Here is an 18186-nt window from a genome sequence, read left to right on the forward strand (position 1 = left end):
GCCACCAAGATGTACTCGCACTTCTTTGATGGAGGAAATGGACCCATGTAGTCTATTCCCCAGACATCAAAGAGCTCAATCTGAAGGTTGTTGGTGAGTGGCATTGCATCCCTTGTATTTATGTTTCCGTGTCTTTGACATGGCCCACATCTTCTGATATATTGCTTCGTGTCTTCATACATTGTAGGCCAGTAGAATCCACACTGCCAAATCTTTGAATGTGTACGGAATGCTCCATAGTGACGTCCATATGGTGATGAATGACATCTGTCGATGATTTTCCATCCTTCCTCAGTGGTCATACATCTCCTGAGTAAGTCATCAGAGCATACTCGGAAGAGGTATGGCTTATCCCATATATGTGAACGACTTTCTTGAATAAGCTTCTTCTTGTTTGCTCCTGGTGGTACATACCCTGAAACCATAAAATTAACAATATCTGCATACGAGGGGTCAGACCTGTTAATCCCGTAGAGCATGTCGTCCCGGAGTGAATCATTGATGGGGGTTTCCTGTGGACTCTTAAAATACATTCTAGACAAGTGATCAGCAACAAAATTTTCTACTCCCTTTTTATCTTTTATTTCTAAGTCAAATTCTTGGAGTAATAAGATCCATCTAATCAAGTGAGGTTTAGCATCTTTTTAGTGAGCAAATATTTTAGTGCAGCATGATCAGTGTAAACAATTATTTTAGGTCCAACTAAATAAGATCTAAATTTATCAATGGCAAAGACAACAGCAAGAAGCTCTTTTTCAGTGGTTGCATAATTAAGTTGAGCTCCTGTCAAAGTTTTACTGGCATAAGCAATTGCATGATGCTTTTTATTTTTAGTTTGTCCCAATACTGCCCCCATAGCATAATCACTAGCATCACACATAATTTCAAAAGGCAACGACCAATCAGGGGGTTGAATGATTGGTGCAGAGATGAGTGCTTTCTTTAATAAATTGAAAGATGATAGACATGCATCATTAAATTCGAAAGGAGCATCCTTGGCTAGCAAAAGAGTAAGTGGTCTAGCAATAAATGAAAAATCTTTTATGAATCTATGATAAAAACCAGCATGGCCAAGAAAGCTTCGAATTCCTTTTATGTTCACAGGTGGAGGTAGTTGTTCAATTACTTCAATTTTAGCTTTGTCTACCTCAATACCTCTTTCAGACACTAGGTGTCCCAGCACTATTCCTTCCCTAACCATAAAATGACATTTTTCCCAATTAAGGATTAAGTGCTTTTCTTCATATCTTTGCAAAACCTTGTCTAAGTTTTCAAGACAACTATCAAAAGTTTTTCCATAAACAGAGAAATCATCCATGAAAACTTCCATAATCTCTTCAATCATATCAGAAAATATAGACATCATGCATCTTTGAAAAGAAGCTGGTGCATTACATAACCCAAAAGACATTCTACGGTAAGCATAAGTTCCATATGGGCATGTAAAAGTGGTTTTGCTTTGATCATCTGGATGGATCGGGATTTGGTGATACCCTGAATATCCATCTAAGAAACAGAAGAACGAATGGTTTGCTAACCGCTCTAGCATCTCATATATGAAAGGCAAAGGAAAGTGATCCTTTCTCGTGGCTTTGTTTAGTTTTCTATAGTCTATGCACATCCGCCATCCTGTGACGGTGCGTTGCGGAATTAGCTCGTTCTTTTCATTCATAATAACAGTCATGCCTCCCTTTTTAGGCTCAACTTGCACTGGGCTTACCCACTCACTGTGCGGCACAGGATATATAATCCTACATGCAGTAACTTTATAACTTCCTTTTTAACTACCTCTCTCATAGTGTTGTTAAGTCTACGTTGGGGTTCTCGAGAGGGTGAAACAGAAGGATCTGTTGGAATACGATGGGTACAAATCATAGGACTGATTCCTGTAAGATCTTGGAGTGAATAGCCGAAAACTGAGTGATGTTTCTCAAGAATGGTCATTAATCGCAGAGTTTGATCCTGAGTGAGTTTATCGCTAATGATTACAGGGAACTCTGGATTATTGTTTAGGAAAGCATAGGTAAGACCGGGTGGTAAAGTTTTAAGCTCTATGGGGGGTCTAGGTGTTTCTGCAAACTCATCTAAGGGTTCAGGCTCAAAAGGTTCGGTTTCTTCTTCAGTGAAGAAAGGAGTTTCGTTTTCTAAGTCTGATTCTTCTAAAAGCTCTAGAGATGCAGCCTTTACCTCCTCCATAGGATCAGGCAAAAGATATGATTCGGCCTTATTGTTTAAGGAGTGTGAAATTATTATTGAGAATTTAAAGGTTTTTCCAAAAGAAATGTGTAGCTTTCCAGTATGACCTTCATAAAGGAGTCTTCTAAAAGGTTGTCCTATCAACAGGTCGAAGTCCCATGTATCAAAGATATAGAAGTTCAAATGAACCATGGAGGCTTCTACTGTAAGAGGTAGAACATTAATAATTCCAAGACTGGGGACTAATCGTCCCGAAGATTCCTTTATGACCTTTGTTGTGGGGGTTAAGACAAGATTTTTAAATAGTTTAAGTGAAAAAGATTCGGACATGATGTTGATCCCCACAACAGGATTATAAAGAGCATTAAATCGATCAGAATTATAAGCACAGCGTATAGTTATAGAGGGTGTGTCCAAACGGATCACATCAGAGGAAAGCTCTGATTCCTCCAACCATTCGCTACTCATTACTGAGATAAGCTCTCTCAATTGATATTCACTTGGCAAATAAATGCTAAACTATCCATTTTGGGGTTTGTCAATAGAATGGTAATTTGAAATGTTTCCAAAATCGGCAAAAAGATCGGATTCTATATCCAGCATGAAGTCCGGTGGTGGAATTTCTTCCTCTTGTGGCTCAGAACTTGGGATAGCTAAAGTAGCTGAAGAATTTGGCAGAGTGTCTACTTTGGCTTCGTAGGTTTCATCATGAAGGGTATTATCCATCTCAGCTTCTAGGATTCTATCTAGGATCACTCTAGCTTCATCAGTAGGGATTCGAAAGAAAGAACCTCTAGACATTGTGTGTAGCATTTGTTTGTGATTTTTATGAAGACCTCGAAAAAAGTGGAATAAAAGAATAGGGTCTTCAAGATTAAGGTTTGGACCAGATTCTAAAAGATCAGAAAAACGTTTCCAGGATATTCCCAAAGTTTCATTATCTTTTTGTTTAAAAGATAGGACTTCGAGTCTAAGGTTGGCTATACGGTCAAGGGAATAGAAATCCAGACAAAAGTTGGCTCGTAAAACTCCCCATTCACCTTGTTGTTGACTTACCTTCTGACTGTACCATTGTCTAGCTTCTCCCCTTAAAGAAAAAGGAAAAAGCTTCCAACGCAAAGTTTTATCAGAATTGGCTTCAATGGGAAGACAATCACATGTTTGCTCAAAATCTCTAATATGAAGGTAAGGGTTTTCGTCTTCCTTTCCCGAAAAAGATAGGTTTTGAATCATGGCAATCAACCTAGAACTTAACTTATACTGGGATGTTTGGATAGGCTGTGATGATTCCCATGGTAAAAGGTCAGTTATTGAAGGGATTGCAGATTCATGGATCGATTTAGAATTTTGGTTTTCCATAAGGTAAGAGTAAAGAAAATAAATAAAGAATATAAAAGATAAGAAAAGATAAAAGTATAGATACAAGCTAGTAGTAAGACTCAGGTTATCTCAGCAACCGTCTTTCTGCCCGGCAACGGCGCCAGAAATGCTTGTTGATATTTGGGAACGCAATAAGGAATTGATCCGCAAGCGCACGGATATCGGTGAGCACTTCACCCGAGAGGTTATCCAGAGTATCGTATTTATTTTTTTACCACTAGGAGAAAGAGTGCATCTGACTAACCGATCTATTACTACTAACCCTTTAGGCACAAATAATGTCTTTCGATGTGAGTGATAAATAGAGAAGACTGCAACCGTAGTCTCCTTCTAACCTTGGTAAGGATGATCTACTGTTCTAATGGGGAGGCTAACGGAATCTAGACACCACAAAGGATGTTCAACCCGCACCTATAAACCCTATCCTTCCTGCTAACGAGATGTGGTCTGCAAAGGTAACTCGGAATTGTCACGTTCCTCACTACTACCACAGTCTAGCTAGTCAGGGAATATCTATGAGTACCCCAGCCTAAACACCACGTTTACGCCAGCAATGATTACTCTAAACTCTACGCGAAGAGATTAAAGTAAACTCATAAACCATAAGAACAATAAAACAAGAACTTACTAGAATTTAGAAGTCGAAATACTAAAGAATCCTAGGAGCAAGCTTCGGGTTAGGAGAACTTGATCCCGCAGGTACAAGCTTGGAGTAGACACCGACAGGCCGGGCTTCCTCCAATCTACACCTCCACTCTATCTCTCTCAATCTAGTATAAACTAGAAGATCTATTTCTACTAGGAAACCATATGCTAAGAAACCATTTTGGACGCACTCGATGGTACTCCTAGGATAAAGGGCTCAAGTGGAAAGCTTGGTTTGGTCTGTTCGGAGATAGTGCTAATCTTGATGCAAGATAGGTGCACAGTTTGTGTGGAACGTACCATATGCTCGAAAATCAATTTGGACGCACTCAATGGAACTCCTAGATGATGTGTGTCATATAGAATCTCGCTTCGGTCCATTTGGAGATATTGTTAGTTTCGGTGCAAGATAGGTGCACGGTTTGCGCCTAATGCACCATAGGCTAAGAAATCATTTTGGACACACCCAATGGTACTCCTAGGTGAAGGGGCTCAAATGGATGCTCAATTTGGTCTGTTTGGAGATAGTTCTAATCTTGATGCAAGAAAGGTGCATGGTTTGCATGGAACATACCAAATGCTCGGAAATCAATTTGGACTCACCCGATAGAACTCCTAGATGACGTGTGTCATATAGAATCTCGCTTCAGTCTGTTTGGAGAGAGTGTTTGTTTCGATGCAAGATAGGTGTACGGTTTGTGCCTAATGCACCATAGGCTAAGAAACCACTTTGGACACAATCGATGGTACTCCTAGATGATGTGTGTCATATGAAATCTTGCTTCGGTCTATTTGGAGATAGTGTTAGTTCTGATGCAACATAGGTATACGGTTTGTGCCTAGTGCACCATAGGCTAAGAAACTATTTTGGTCGCACCCGATGGTACTCCTAGGTTAAAGGGTTCAAGTGGAAGCTCTGTTTGGTCTGTTCGGAGATAGTGTTAATCTTCATGCAAGATAGTTACACAGTTTGCGTGGAACGTACCATATGCTCAGAAATCAATTTGGATGTACCCGATGGAAGTCCTAGATGACATGTGTCATATGGAATCTCGCTTTGGTTTGTTTGGAGATAGTGTTAGTTTCAGTGCAAGATAGGTGCACAGTTTGCACCTAATGCACCATAGTCTAAGAAACCATTTTGGACGCACCTATTGGTACTCACAGGTGAAGAGGCTCAAGTGGAAGCTTGGTTTGGTCTGTTTTGAGATAGTGCTAAACTTGATGCAAGATAGGTGCACGGTTTGTATGGAACGTATCGTATGCCTGGAAATCAATTTGGACGCACCCGATGGAACTCCTTGCTGACATCTGTCATGGAATCTTGCTTCGGTATGTTTGGAGATAGTGTTAGTTCTAGGGCAAGATCGGTGTCCACTTTGTAGCTAATGCACTATAGTCTAAGAAACTATTTTGGACGCACCTATTGATACTCCAAGGTGAAGAGGCTCAAGTGGAAGCTCAGTTCGATCCGTTTAGAGATAGTGCTAATCTTGATCCAAGATAGGATGCATAGTTTGCATGGAACATACCATATGCTTGGAAATCAATTTAGACACACCCAATGGAACTCCTAGATGACATATGTCATATGAAATCTCGCTTCGGTCTGTTTGGAGATAGTGTTAGTTTCAATGCAAGATAGGTGCACGGTTTTTGCCTAATGCACCATATGCTAAGAAACCATTTTAGACGCACCTGATGGTACTAATAGGTTAAAGGGCTCAAGAGGAAGGTCTATTTGGTCTGTTCGGAGATAGTGTTAAACTTGATGCAAGATAGGTGCACAGTTTGCGTGGACAGTACCATATGCTTGGAAATCAATTTGGACGCACACGATGGAACTCCTAGATGACATGTGTCATATGAAATCTCTCTTCAGTCTGTTTGGAGATAGTGTTAGTTTCGATGCAAGATAGGTGTACGGTTTATACCTAATGCACCATAGGCTAAGAAACCATTTTAGTCGCACCCGATGGTTCTAATAGGTTAAAGGGCTCAAGTGGAAGCTCTATTTAGTCTGTTCAGAGATAGTGTTAATCTTAATGCAAGATAGGTGCACAGTTTGTGTGGAACATACCATATGCTAAGAAATCAATTTGGACGCACATGATGGAACTCGTAGATGACATGTGTCATATGAAATCTCGCTTCGGTCTGTTTGGAGATAGTGTTAGTTTTGGTGCAAGATAGGCCTGCACAGTTTGCACCTAATGCACCATAGTCGAAGAATCCATTTTGGATGCACCTATTGGTACTCCAAGGTGAAGAGGCTCAAGTGGAAGCTTGGTTCGGTTTGTTTAGAGATAGTGCTAAACTTGTTGCAGAATAGGTGCATGGTTTGCATGCATCGTATCATATGCTCGGAAATCAATTTAGATGCACCTGGTGGAACTCCTAGATGACATCTGTCATGGAATCTCGCTTCGGTCTGTTTGGAGATAGTGTTAGTTTGAGTGCAATATAGGTGCCCAGTTTGCGCCTCATGCATTATAGTCTAAGAAACCATTTTGGAGGCCCTATTGGTACTCCAAGGTGAAGAGGCTCAAGTGGAAGCTCAGTTCAATCAGTTTAGAGATAGTGCTAATCATGATCCAAGATAGGATGCATGGTTTGCCTGGAACATACCATATGCTCAGAAATCAATTTAGACACACCTTGCATCGGTCTGTTTGGAGAGAGTGTTAGTTTCATTGCAAGATAGGTGCATGGTTTGTGCCTAATGCACCATAGGCTAAGAAACCATTTTGGACACACCTAATGGTACTCTTAGGTGAAGGGGCTCAAATGGAAGCTTAGTTTGGTCTATTTGGAGATAATGCTTATCTTGATGCAAGATAGGTGCATGGTTTGCATGGAACATACCATATGCTCAGACATCAATTTGGACTCACCCGATGGAACTCCTAGGTGACGTGTGTCATATTGAATCTCGCTTCGGTCTGTTTGGAGAGAGTGTTAGTTTCGGTGCAAGATAGGTGCACGATTTGTGCCTAGTGCACCATGGGTGACGAAACCACTTTGGACACACCCAATGGTACTCCTGGGTACGGCTCAAGTGTAAGCTTGGTTTGGTCTGTTTGGAGATCGTGCTATTTGTTGACACTAGCTAACACCACTTAGATACTAGGTTGTCATCCCTAGCATGGCGCCAGAGTGTACAAAGGTATTTATAAATGTAAAGGCTCTTTAGAAAATAATCTATTCTATCCGCAAGCGCACAGATAAAACACCTCATTGTAGCATTTCACCAGGATAAGTATTCCAGGTATCGTTATTTATAATTTTGCTCTAGGGATCTAAAGAAGATGGAATTAAATCAAGGGACAAAATCTATCAAGGCATAGACTAGAGATAAACTTGCAAGAACATGATTACTAATGAGAAACTCGTCACACAGTCACTTACTTTAGCAGGGGGTAAACCATAAAGATAATGATAATAAAGTATAAGTTCATGGGTAGATAACACAGCGATTAGAAAATAGACTACTCCTCATATATGTAGGTGATGTCGGATTAGCTAGAGAATGGATTCTAAGTTATCTACTAACTACTAAGTCATAATCTACTCTAGTTATCTACAAGATCATATATAGCATAAAAGACTCTTCATTCATGTATAAGGAACATTGATAAAGTAAATCAGAGCATCGCATGACTTATTCCACAATACCGGTTCTGCCTGTCCTATCAACGGAGGGTGGACTATATAAGAATCAACGAAGCTGTCACTATCGCGAACTACCACACGACCCGGCCAATAGGATACATTTGCAGATAAATAACATCTAAGCACCACGCTCACATGTGATCTATCACCTAACTCCCTCGCGACAAGAGCTAAGCGCTTTGCAAACTTATACATAAACTCATTATCAATTAGAACTATATCCAATATAGAACTAGAGCAAACTAAGAACATAATAATTAAAGACATAATGCAATTAGAACAAAGAATTAGAGAAAGATATGAATAATACCAATCTTTATTACCGAAGATCCGAATCCAGAGCATAGTGCTCTACTTCTCTAATCGCTATCTAATCAACCTCTAAACTTGAAGGATTAGGGAGTAGCTAATTATAATTCTCTGTGGGAGAGAGATCTAAACCCTAACTTTGATGGCAACCTCTGAATAATGATTTCTCCTCCTCTCCTCCAGGGCCCAGGGGGTCTGGTTTTATAGTCCCCTCAAGTCAATGTGAGCCATTGGATCAAACCGACATAGATTGTATGGTTTAGATTGATCCTTTAGGTCGGTGGAGAGTTGTCCCGAGAGAGAGTCCTGATCCAACTCCTGGCCAGGGCGGGCGCCCAAGGGGGGTGGGCGGCCGCCCAGCTCCCGAGCCCGAATCGCGTCCCGTTCGTTCCCGTGGCTTCTGGATCCTTCTAGATCAAGGAAAATTGCGCGGCACGTAATTATCTCGTTGTAAACATGACATGTGGGCCTTCTCTCCCTATTTTCTGATAAACCCAATTTTGTCAGAAATAGATAAACACCAAAGCTCGTGGAATTATGTCAGATAAAACCTCAATTCTAGATGTTTGTTTCATATTGATCCTTTTTCATGTTTATTTGATTATTAATTTTAGTACTTAAGGACCGTCAACAAACTCCCCCAAGCTTACCCTTTGCTCGTCCCTGAGCAAATAGCTAAACTTAGACGGATCAGGAGTTGCTTCGATGTTTTCTTTCCTGACAGGCACACATGCTTTTACATAAAAATTCTTCCAGATTAGAGTGAAGTGTTATAGAGTTTAGTACCTGCACTTAAATCTTAAGTAATCGAAAGACAAAATAGTTAAGTCAAGCACTATCCCTCCTGTCTATACTTCACCTTTGTTCTAGAGTTTTTTCATAAGTTTCCAAAATAAAACTCAGAGTTCCCAGCAATGATTCTCTCAAGTCTCTCTATATGTGGTATTTGTGGATCCTTACCATAATGTCACTTTCCTATAGCTAATGGAATATTTAAGTGGAGCTCATATGAGTGGAAAACAGCTCATACATATGTTGTCTAATCGAGCCATGGATACAAAGGAACTCAGCATATAATTAAATCAAGATGTGCATGTGTGGTGGAGTAAATGATAGTGATGGTGAAAATGCAATAGTGTTAATAAATCTTAGTTCTCATTGCTCCTCATATTGCTATCTCTCCTCCTCTTTGATTTTTGCCTTGGGAGAACATGGGCTATCTCTTTTTCTTCTCTTTTTTTTTCAGGTGGGTAATAGATACCCCTAATTCTACTGTCGGACACTTGTCCATTTTTTCCGCTCAAGTGGGCATCTTTGTACCCCTAATTCTACTTCGGACACTTGTCCATTTTTACCTCTCGTCTCACTCTTTTTCTTTCTTTTTCGAGGTTCCGGGCACTTGCCCCTTTTTATTTCCTCGTATATTTTTGCATAACCCATACCTCTTCTGCATTGAATCTTTTTTAGAGAGAGAGAATAACAATACTCGGGACAGTGAGTGATAATATTTTTAGCAATTTTAATGATTGGTGATGAATGTTGTGGTAGATGTGTGCAAGTGAATATCTTAATTTAACCACATGAAAAGCTCCTAAGGGTCTACACAGCTCGATCAAACTCAATGTGAATATAGTAAAAGATGTTATAGCAAGTATGGCTGCTGTAGGTAGTTTTGTTATGCTAGGAACTCATCATGTGATTTGTAAGTTTTCAAAAATAAATCTCTAGAACTTGGTGTAGTAGGAACAAGATAAACAGTAGCTCAACTTTATATCATGCCTTTCTCTTACCTAGACTTTAGTTTTATGCTTCCCAAAGATAGTAATTTTAGTTTTAGTAATTCCTGGAAGAATTCTAATATAAAAGCTAGGTACTTATAAGTAAGCAAACAGAGCAACTGTTCATCATTTCCATCATGCATCTTTTTTGATTTTTTTAGAGATTAAACATAGCAGGAAAATAAAGCACACTTATCTACTCTTTTTATTTTGTTTTCATGTTTATACAATGCAGTAAATTAAAACAAGAAAATATTTATTTGGTTTTCTAAGTTTTTCCTTTTAAGATAAATTAAATACTAAGACAGAATAGAATAAATAAGAAGAGCAAATAGAAACTTACTTGATAAATTTAGGGAGGAACTCCCCCAAGCTGGATGTTGCTGTCGGTCTCACCCGATGTTCCAGAACCGCATCATGGTTGTGATGTTGTCGTTCATTGTTGTTGTATCTTGTCTCAGCTCTTGCACTGCAGCAGCATGGTCCTGGTTCCATTTTTGTTGCTCTTCCAGGAGTCTTCCATGTTCTGCTTGCGTGTTCTGGATGTCGAGGAGGGTGTTGTCGGTACGAGTGAAGAAAGCACCGGCCTCTTGATAGTAGTCATTCGTGAAGGCGTAGGAGGCGTCGGAGTATCGTCCTGCATCAAATTGGGGTGGAGGTCTGGATCCTGAAGCTCCATATGGATCAGTGGAGTACCTGCCCGTATGAAAAGGCGGGTTTGTCCACTGGTGATCTTGGCTCTCCGGCCATGTCTCCTCTGTTGGCTCTTGTGGTTGCGCATGACGAGCCCATGGGTCTCGAAGGACTCGTGGATTGTAATCGCAATAATGCAGGTGCGCTGCTTCTTCAGGTCCAGGGTCAGCTCCATACCAAGTGCGTTCTCGGTGAGTGGTTATCCTTTCAGATGCTATTCGCTGTGGAGTTCTTTGGTTCACTGGTGTTGCTGCAATCTCAATCAAAAAGTTTTGCACAGAGTAGAGGCCAAGGTTCGGGTTAGGTAACCGAATCTTACCTTTATCATCATATAGCATATACATTATATTCCCCTCTTTCTTTAACATCCGAGCTTGTCTAAATGTGTCATAGCCATGATAAATTCTTAATTCTTCTATGAAGTCCAACGATGAGTTTTCTAGTAAGTGAAGATTAGTGGCTAGACGAGTGATAAGTGAAGTACAGCCTACTGGTCCCTGAAGACTAGGTATACTAAGCCAATGTGAAACTAATAGTGTAACAGGTGAAGTGGGTACTTTACTAATAGCAGCATATAAAAGTTGTAAATCTCCTACTCTTACTTTCCTAATATCATCGCGATAGAAAAGATTGTACCCAAGCCATTTGTGAAACATCCTAAGAGTGGGGTGTTCCATGTCACTGGTTCGGGCTTGACTATAAAAATTATCTCTAGATATTTCTCTCCAAAACTGGTGTCTCTCAAAATTGGGTAAATCGGAGTCAATGTTCAGGATGCATCTTGAAGAGAAACCAAGATGGTCGCTTAGCTCTCTCCAAGACAACATAATTTCCTGTTTGAACATCCGAAAAACAATTCCCCCCTCATAATATTGTAAGGTGCAAAGAAATTCGAGGGTGAGAAGATGAGAACCCAGCTCAGTTATATTCCAAGAATTTGTCCAACCCATCATCTGAAAAAATAAGTCAAATTCAGTGTCCATACCTGTTTCTCGTAGTAGGATTGGATCGATAGTAGGGGTGTGAATGAAATCTTTGTTCTTCAATTGCTGATATACTTCCTTCTCTCTTCGGGTCTTCAGTCCTAGGTCTCCTATCTTGAGAAGGACCTTAACTTGCTGACCTGATGAAGATGATGGAGCTTGTGTGGGTGTCGGGTCGACGTTCATCTCTGATGGCTGTGAGGAGTGTCGGGATGAACTCCTTGTACCAGGGTTCTTGATAGCCTTCCCTGCATTCTTCACCTTCTTAAACATCCTGCAAAAGTTGGCAAAAACACAACTGGTGGAAAATGTGAGATAAAATGTTAGTGGTTAGCTGTCCGGAGTGTCAGTAGTCCAGGGGTTAATCGTTCAAGACAAGTTTCTATTTTGGTATAGCCTCCCCCTAAACAACTTTTACTTCCGCTTAGACAGCGGGATCACTACTTGCTAAGTGACAATCACTCTCTCAAAAGAACTCCAACCTTCCCTTCCACTCTCCTCTTTCTCTCTACTCTCTATTCTCTTCACTACTTCTCGGGAAAGTAAGATTTGTGTGGTTTTCTGAAGTGTTTGTGTGAAGAGAAGGGGAGCTGGAGGTGGCCTTTTATAGGCTAAGCAGGGGACAGGGCGGGCGCCCAAGGTAGGTGGGCGGGTGCCCACCCCTGGTGTCCATCCTGGGTGTGCCTCCTCCATATGCTTCCTTGCTTTGATCTCACGCAGAATAATGTTGTGTTGGTGGTGGTTGGACGGTGGAAAGATGTCAGGTGAGTGGAAACATATTGGTGGATGAAATTATGTGATGGGATATATGTGAGGTGAAGTGTATGACATGTGGGACCCATGGAGTGTGGGTCATGCTTCTAGAAGATTAACATAAATAAAATGCAGGAAAATCTATGAGAATTGAAACTTAATTAAAATGATAATGGAAAATATTTTTGTGCCTCCACAATAATTAATAAATATGGGTTGTTACACACCACGAATATTATTTATATGGGGCTTTTTTGATTATTATAATTATGCTATGACTAATGCAAGAATTAATTATGCAAGAATTTAAATATGAGAAAATTAATAATGCGGGTAAATACCGATTTACCTCCCGGTGAGGGTTTGGGATTTTTAGGTCCCCCAAGCTGGACCTCCAAATCTTTTAATCTTCTGAGTTTCCTTCCTCCGGAGATGGTGTCTCCAGTGGTTCTTCATGAACTTCCTTCACTGTAGAGTCTCTCTCTGGTCTGGGTTTGAATGTGAAGTGTTCTTCTTGACCGTTTATGTTGAACTTGATTTCTCCTTTCCCGACATCAATGTGGGCATTGGCAGTGCTCAGAAATGGCCTTCCAAGGATGATGGACACTTTTGAGTCAGGACTCATGTCCAGTACTACGAAGTCTACTAGCACCAGGAAATCTCTGATCTTGAGTGGAATGTTCTCGGCGATGCCCAGCGGGTGTCGAACCGATTGATCCGCTAGTTGTAGGCACATTGATGTTGGTTCTAAGGTTGCATGCTCAAGCTTTTTGTAGACTGATGCTGGCATCACACTGACACTAGCTCCGAGATCACAAAGTGCATTGTTGAAGTGTTGGTTTCCGATCGAGCAATCAATAGTGGGGCATCCTGGATCTTCCTTCTTTTTTGGTAGTTTGTTGAGGATGGCCGCACTACATTCTTCTGTCAGCTTGATAACCTCAGTGGTGGGCAGTGGCCTCTTCTTGTTAAGAATATCCCTGATGTACTTTGCATATGTAGGTACCTGTATGGCATCGAGCAGAGGTATGTTGACATATAATTTCTGAATGACCTCTACAAACTTACCAAACTGCTCATCCGACTGTAGTCCTCTGTTTCTTCTGGGAAATGGCAAATAGTTGGTGTCCTAAAAATCTTTCCTCATTTCTCCAGTTCTTGGTGGTTGTAGCAGATCTTCTGCTTCAACTGGGCTTTCTTCTTCTATCACTGCTGGTTGCACTGGTGCTGATGTTCTTTGTTTCTCTTTTGGGTATGGTGGATCTCTGGTAGCTTTACCTCCTCTAGTAGTTATATTCTTTACCTGCTCAAGGTTAGTAGCAACAGGCAGTGCGGCAGCTAATTTTATTAATTTAAGCTCTACCCTTTTATTAAGAGTGTTTTGCTCATCAAAGGCAGTTAGTAGAAAATCCATTTTATTGTATATATCTTTTAGAGATGATTCATTTGTATCTAGCCTTTGTTTAACTTCATCATTAATTTTGGCTTGTTGAGCAATTACCTCTTTTAATGAAAGTTGCTTGAAAGTATTACCTGAATTCATACCTTTGCTATTGGGTTGACTCGAAGTTGGTTGATATTTGTATGCTGTCTCAATGGCCCTTTGATCTTCTTTGAACTTGGCACTCTGGTCAATCCAATGGAGCAAATTTTCCATCTTACTTGATAATGCATTGACTTCTTTGGGTATTTCTTCAGTTTGATGACATTGTTGAGCTTTATCTTGGAACCAGCTTTGATTTTCTGCTATCTTATCCAAAAGTATTTCTGCTTTTCCAGTTGTAAGCTCCAAGAATGATCCTTTAGCAGATGCATCTAGGCACTCACGAGCCTTCTGGGTTAATCCATGGTAGAAGGTCTGCATAAGTAACCATGTAGCCATTCCATGGTGAGGACAATCTGATATGTATCCTTGAAAACGCTCCCATGGTTCTGAAATGGCTTCTGTCTTCTGCTGTTGGAAATTGACAATATTTCCTCTTAAGGCAGTTGTTTTGCCTATAGGGAAAAACTTTGATAGAAAGGCATCTGACAAGTTCGTCCAGTTGTTGATGTTATCTTGATGAGTGTAGAACCACTTCCTCGCTTTTCCTTCTAGTGAGAATGGAAAAAGGCGAAGCAGTATGACGTCTTTGTCAACTCCGTTGATGTGGATTGTGCTTCCAATCTCTAAGAAATTCTGCAAGTGTGCACTGGCATCTTCATGTGCCTTTCCACTGAATTGTGTAGCTTGAACCAAATTGATTAGGCTTGACTTGAGCTCAAACTTAGGTATTCCTTCTTCTACTGCAAATCTTGGACCGGTTGGAATGTTGTCAAGACTTGGAGTAGAGAATTCTTGCAAGGTCTTTTGTGCCATAGCTTCAGCAATTGGTAGCTAGCTTCTTCTTCTCTTGATTGCTTTGGTTCTGATGATGAAGAGTTGAATGTATCCAAAGTCAATCCTATTATACCCTGTATAAAAATATAAACATAGAAAAACAACAGGGTGAACCTGCCAAAGCAGAGGTGCCTTGTTATGATTTCTCACTTAGTAGCTGTTTTATGCAATTATTTCTCTATAGTCTAGTCTAATGTTTTATGTGAATATCCTTGATTGATTTTCTGGCTTTCCTAAATATTACCCTTTTGTTCCCTTTTTATGACTTATTCCTGAGACTCGTATGACTTCTATAATGTTCCCCGGCAACGGCGCCAGAAATGCTTGTTGACACTAGCTAACACCACTTAGATACTAGGTTGTCATCCCTAGCATGGCGCCAGAGTGTACAAAGGTATTTATAAATGTAAAGGCTCTTTAGAAAATAATCTATTCTATCCACAAGCGCACAGATAAAACACCTCATTGTAGCATTTCACCAGGATAAGTATTCCAGGTATCGTTATTTATAATTTTGCTCTAGGGATCTAAAGAAGATGGAATTAAATCAAGGGACAAAATCTATCAAGGCATAGACTAGAGATAAACTTGCAAGAACATGATTACTAATGAGAAACTCGTCACACAGTCACTTACTTTAGCAGGGGGTAAACCATAAAGATAATGATAATAAAGTATAAGTTCATGGGTAGATAACACAGCGATTAGAAAATAGACTACTCCTCATATATGTAGGTGATGTCGGATTAGCTAGAGAATGGATTCTAAGTTATCTACTAACTACTAAGTCATAATCTACTCTAGTTATCTACAAGATCATATATAGCATAAAAGACTCTTCATTCATGTATAAGGAACATTGATAAAGTAAATCAGAGCATCGCATGACTTACTCCACAATACCGGTTCTGCCTGTCCTATCAACGGAGGGTGGACTATATAAGAATCAACGAAGCTGTCACTATCGCGAACTACCACACGACCCGGCCAATAGGATACATTTGCAGATAAATAACATCTAGGCACCACGCTCACATGTGATCTATCACCTAACTCCCTCGCGACAAGAGCTAAGCGCCTTGCAAACTTATACATAAACTCATTATCAATTAGAACTATATCAAATATAGAACTAGAGCAAACTAAGAACATAATAATTAAAGACATAATGCAATTAGAACAAAGAATTAGAGAAAGATATGAATAATACCAATCTTTATTACCGAAGATCCGAATCCAGAGCGTAGTGCTCTACTTCTCTAATTGCTATCTAATCAACCTCTAAACTTGAAGGATTAGGGAGTAGCTAATTCTAATTCTCTGTGGGAGAGAGATCTAAACCCTAACTTTGATGGCTACCTCTGAATAATGATTTCTCCTCCTCTCCTCCAGGGGCCAGGGGGTCTGGTTTTATAGTCCCCTCAAGTGAACGTGAGCCATTGGATCAAACCGACATAGATTGTATGGTTTAGATTGATCCTTTAGGTCGGTGGAGAGTTGTCCCGAGAGAGAGTCCTGATCCAACTCCTGGCCAGGGCGGGCGCCCAAGGGGGGTGGGCGGCCGCCCAGCTCCCGAGCCCGAATCGCGTCCCGTTCGTTCCCGTGGCTTCTGGATCCTTCTAGATGAAGGAAAATTGCGCGGCACGTAATTATCTCGTTGTAAACATGACATGTGGGCCTTCTCTCCCTATTTTCTAATAAACCCCTGCAGAAATAGATAAACACCAAAGCTCGTGGAATTCTGTCAGATAAAACCTCAATTCTAGATGTTTGTTTCATATTGATCCTTTTCATGTTTATTTGATTATTAATTTTAGTACTTATGGACCGTCAACACTATTCTTGATCCAAGATAGGATGCATGGTTTACATGGAACATACCATATGCTTAGAAATCAATTTGGACGCACTTAATAGAACTCCTAGATGATGTGTGTCATAAGAAATCTCGCTTCGGTCTGTTTGGAGATAGTGTTAGTTTCGATGCAAGATATGTGCACGGTTTGTGCCTAATGCACCATAGGCTAAGAAACCATTTTTGGTCGCACCCGATGGTACTCCTAGTTTAAAGGGCTCAAGTGGAAGCTCTGTTTGGCCTGTTCGGAGATAGTGTTAATCTTGATGCAAGATAGGTGCATAGTTTGCGTGGAACGTACCATATGCTTGGAAATCAATTTGGACACACCCGGGAAATCAATTTGGACGCACCTAATGGAACTCCTAGATGACACGGGTCATATGGAATCTCGCTTTGTTCTATTTGGAGACAGTGTTAGTTTTGGTGCAAGGTAGGCGCACAGTTTGCACCTAATGCACTATAGTCTAAGAAACCATTTTGGACTCACCAATTGGTACTCCAAGGTGAAGAGGCTCAAGTGGAAGCTTGGTTCGGTCTGTTTAGAGATAGTGCTAAACATGATGCAAGATAGGTGCACAGTTTGCATAGAATGTATCATATGCTTGGAAATCGATTTGGACGCACCCGATGGAACTGCTAGATGACATGTGTCATATGGAATCTCGTTTCGGTCTATTTGAAGATAGTGTTAGTTTTAGTATAAGATAGGTGCCTAGTTTGCACCTAATGCACTATAGTCTAAGAAATCATTTTGGACACACCTGTTGGTACTCCAAGGTGAAGAGGCTAAGTGGGAGCTCAGTTCGGTCTGTTTAGAGATAGTGCTAATCTTGATCCAAGATAGGATGCACTGTTTGCATGGAACATACCATATGCTTGGAAATCAATTTGGACGCACCTGATGGAACTCCTAGATGACATGTGTCATAAAATCTTGCTTCGCTCTGTTTGGAGATAGTGTTAGTTTTGATGCAGGATAGGTGCACAGTTTTTGCCTAATGCACCATATGCTAAGAAACCATTTTGGACGCACCTAATGGTACTCTTAGGTTAAAGGGCTCAAGTGGAAGCTCGGTTTGGTCTGTTTGGAGATAGTGCTAATCTTGATGCAAGATAGGTGCACAGTTTGCGTGGAATATACCATATGCTCGAAAATCAATTTGGACGCACTCGATGGAACTCGCAGATGATGTGTCATATGCAATCTCGCTTCGGTCAGTTTGGAGATAGTTCTAGTTTTGGTGCAGGATAGGTGCACGGTTTACGCCTAATGCACCATAGTCTAAGAAACCATTTTGGACACAACCAATGGTACTCCTAGGTGAAGGGCCTCAAATGGAAGCTCAAATTGGTCTATTTGGAGATAGTGCTAATCTTGATGCAAGATAGGTGCATGGTTTGCATGGAACGTACCATATGCTCGAAAATCAATTTGGACTCACCTGATGGAACTCCTAGATGACATGTGTCATATGGAATCTTGCATCGGTCTGTTTGGAGAGAGTGTTAGTTTCAGTGCAAGATAGGTGCATGGTTTGT

The sequence above is a fragment of the Sorghum bicolor genome, chromosome 10 (assembly GCF_000003195.3).
Source record: "Sorghum bicolor cultivar BTx623 chromosome 10, Sorghum_bicolor_NCBIv3, whole genome shotgun sequence".
In the NCBI taxonomy this organism is placed as follows: Eukaryota; Viridiplantae; Streptophyta; class Magnoliopsida; order Poales; family Poaceae; genus Sorghum; species Sorghum bicolor.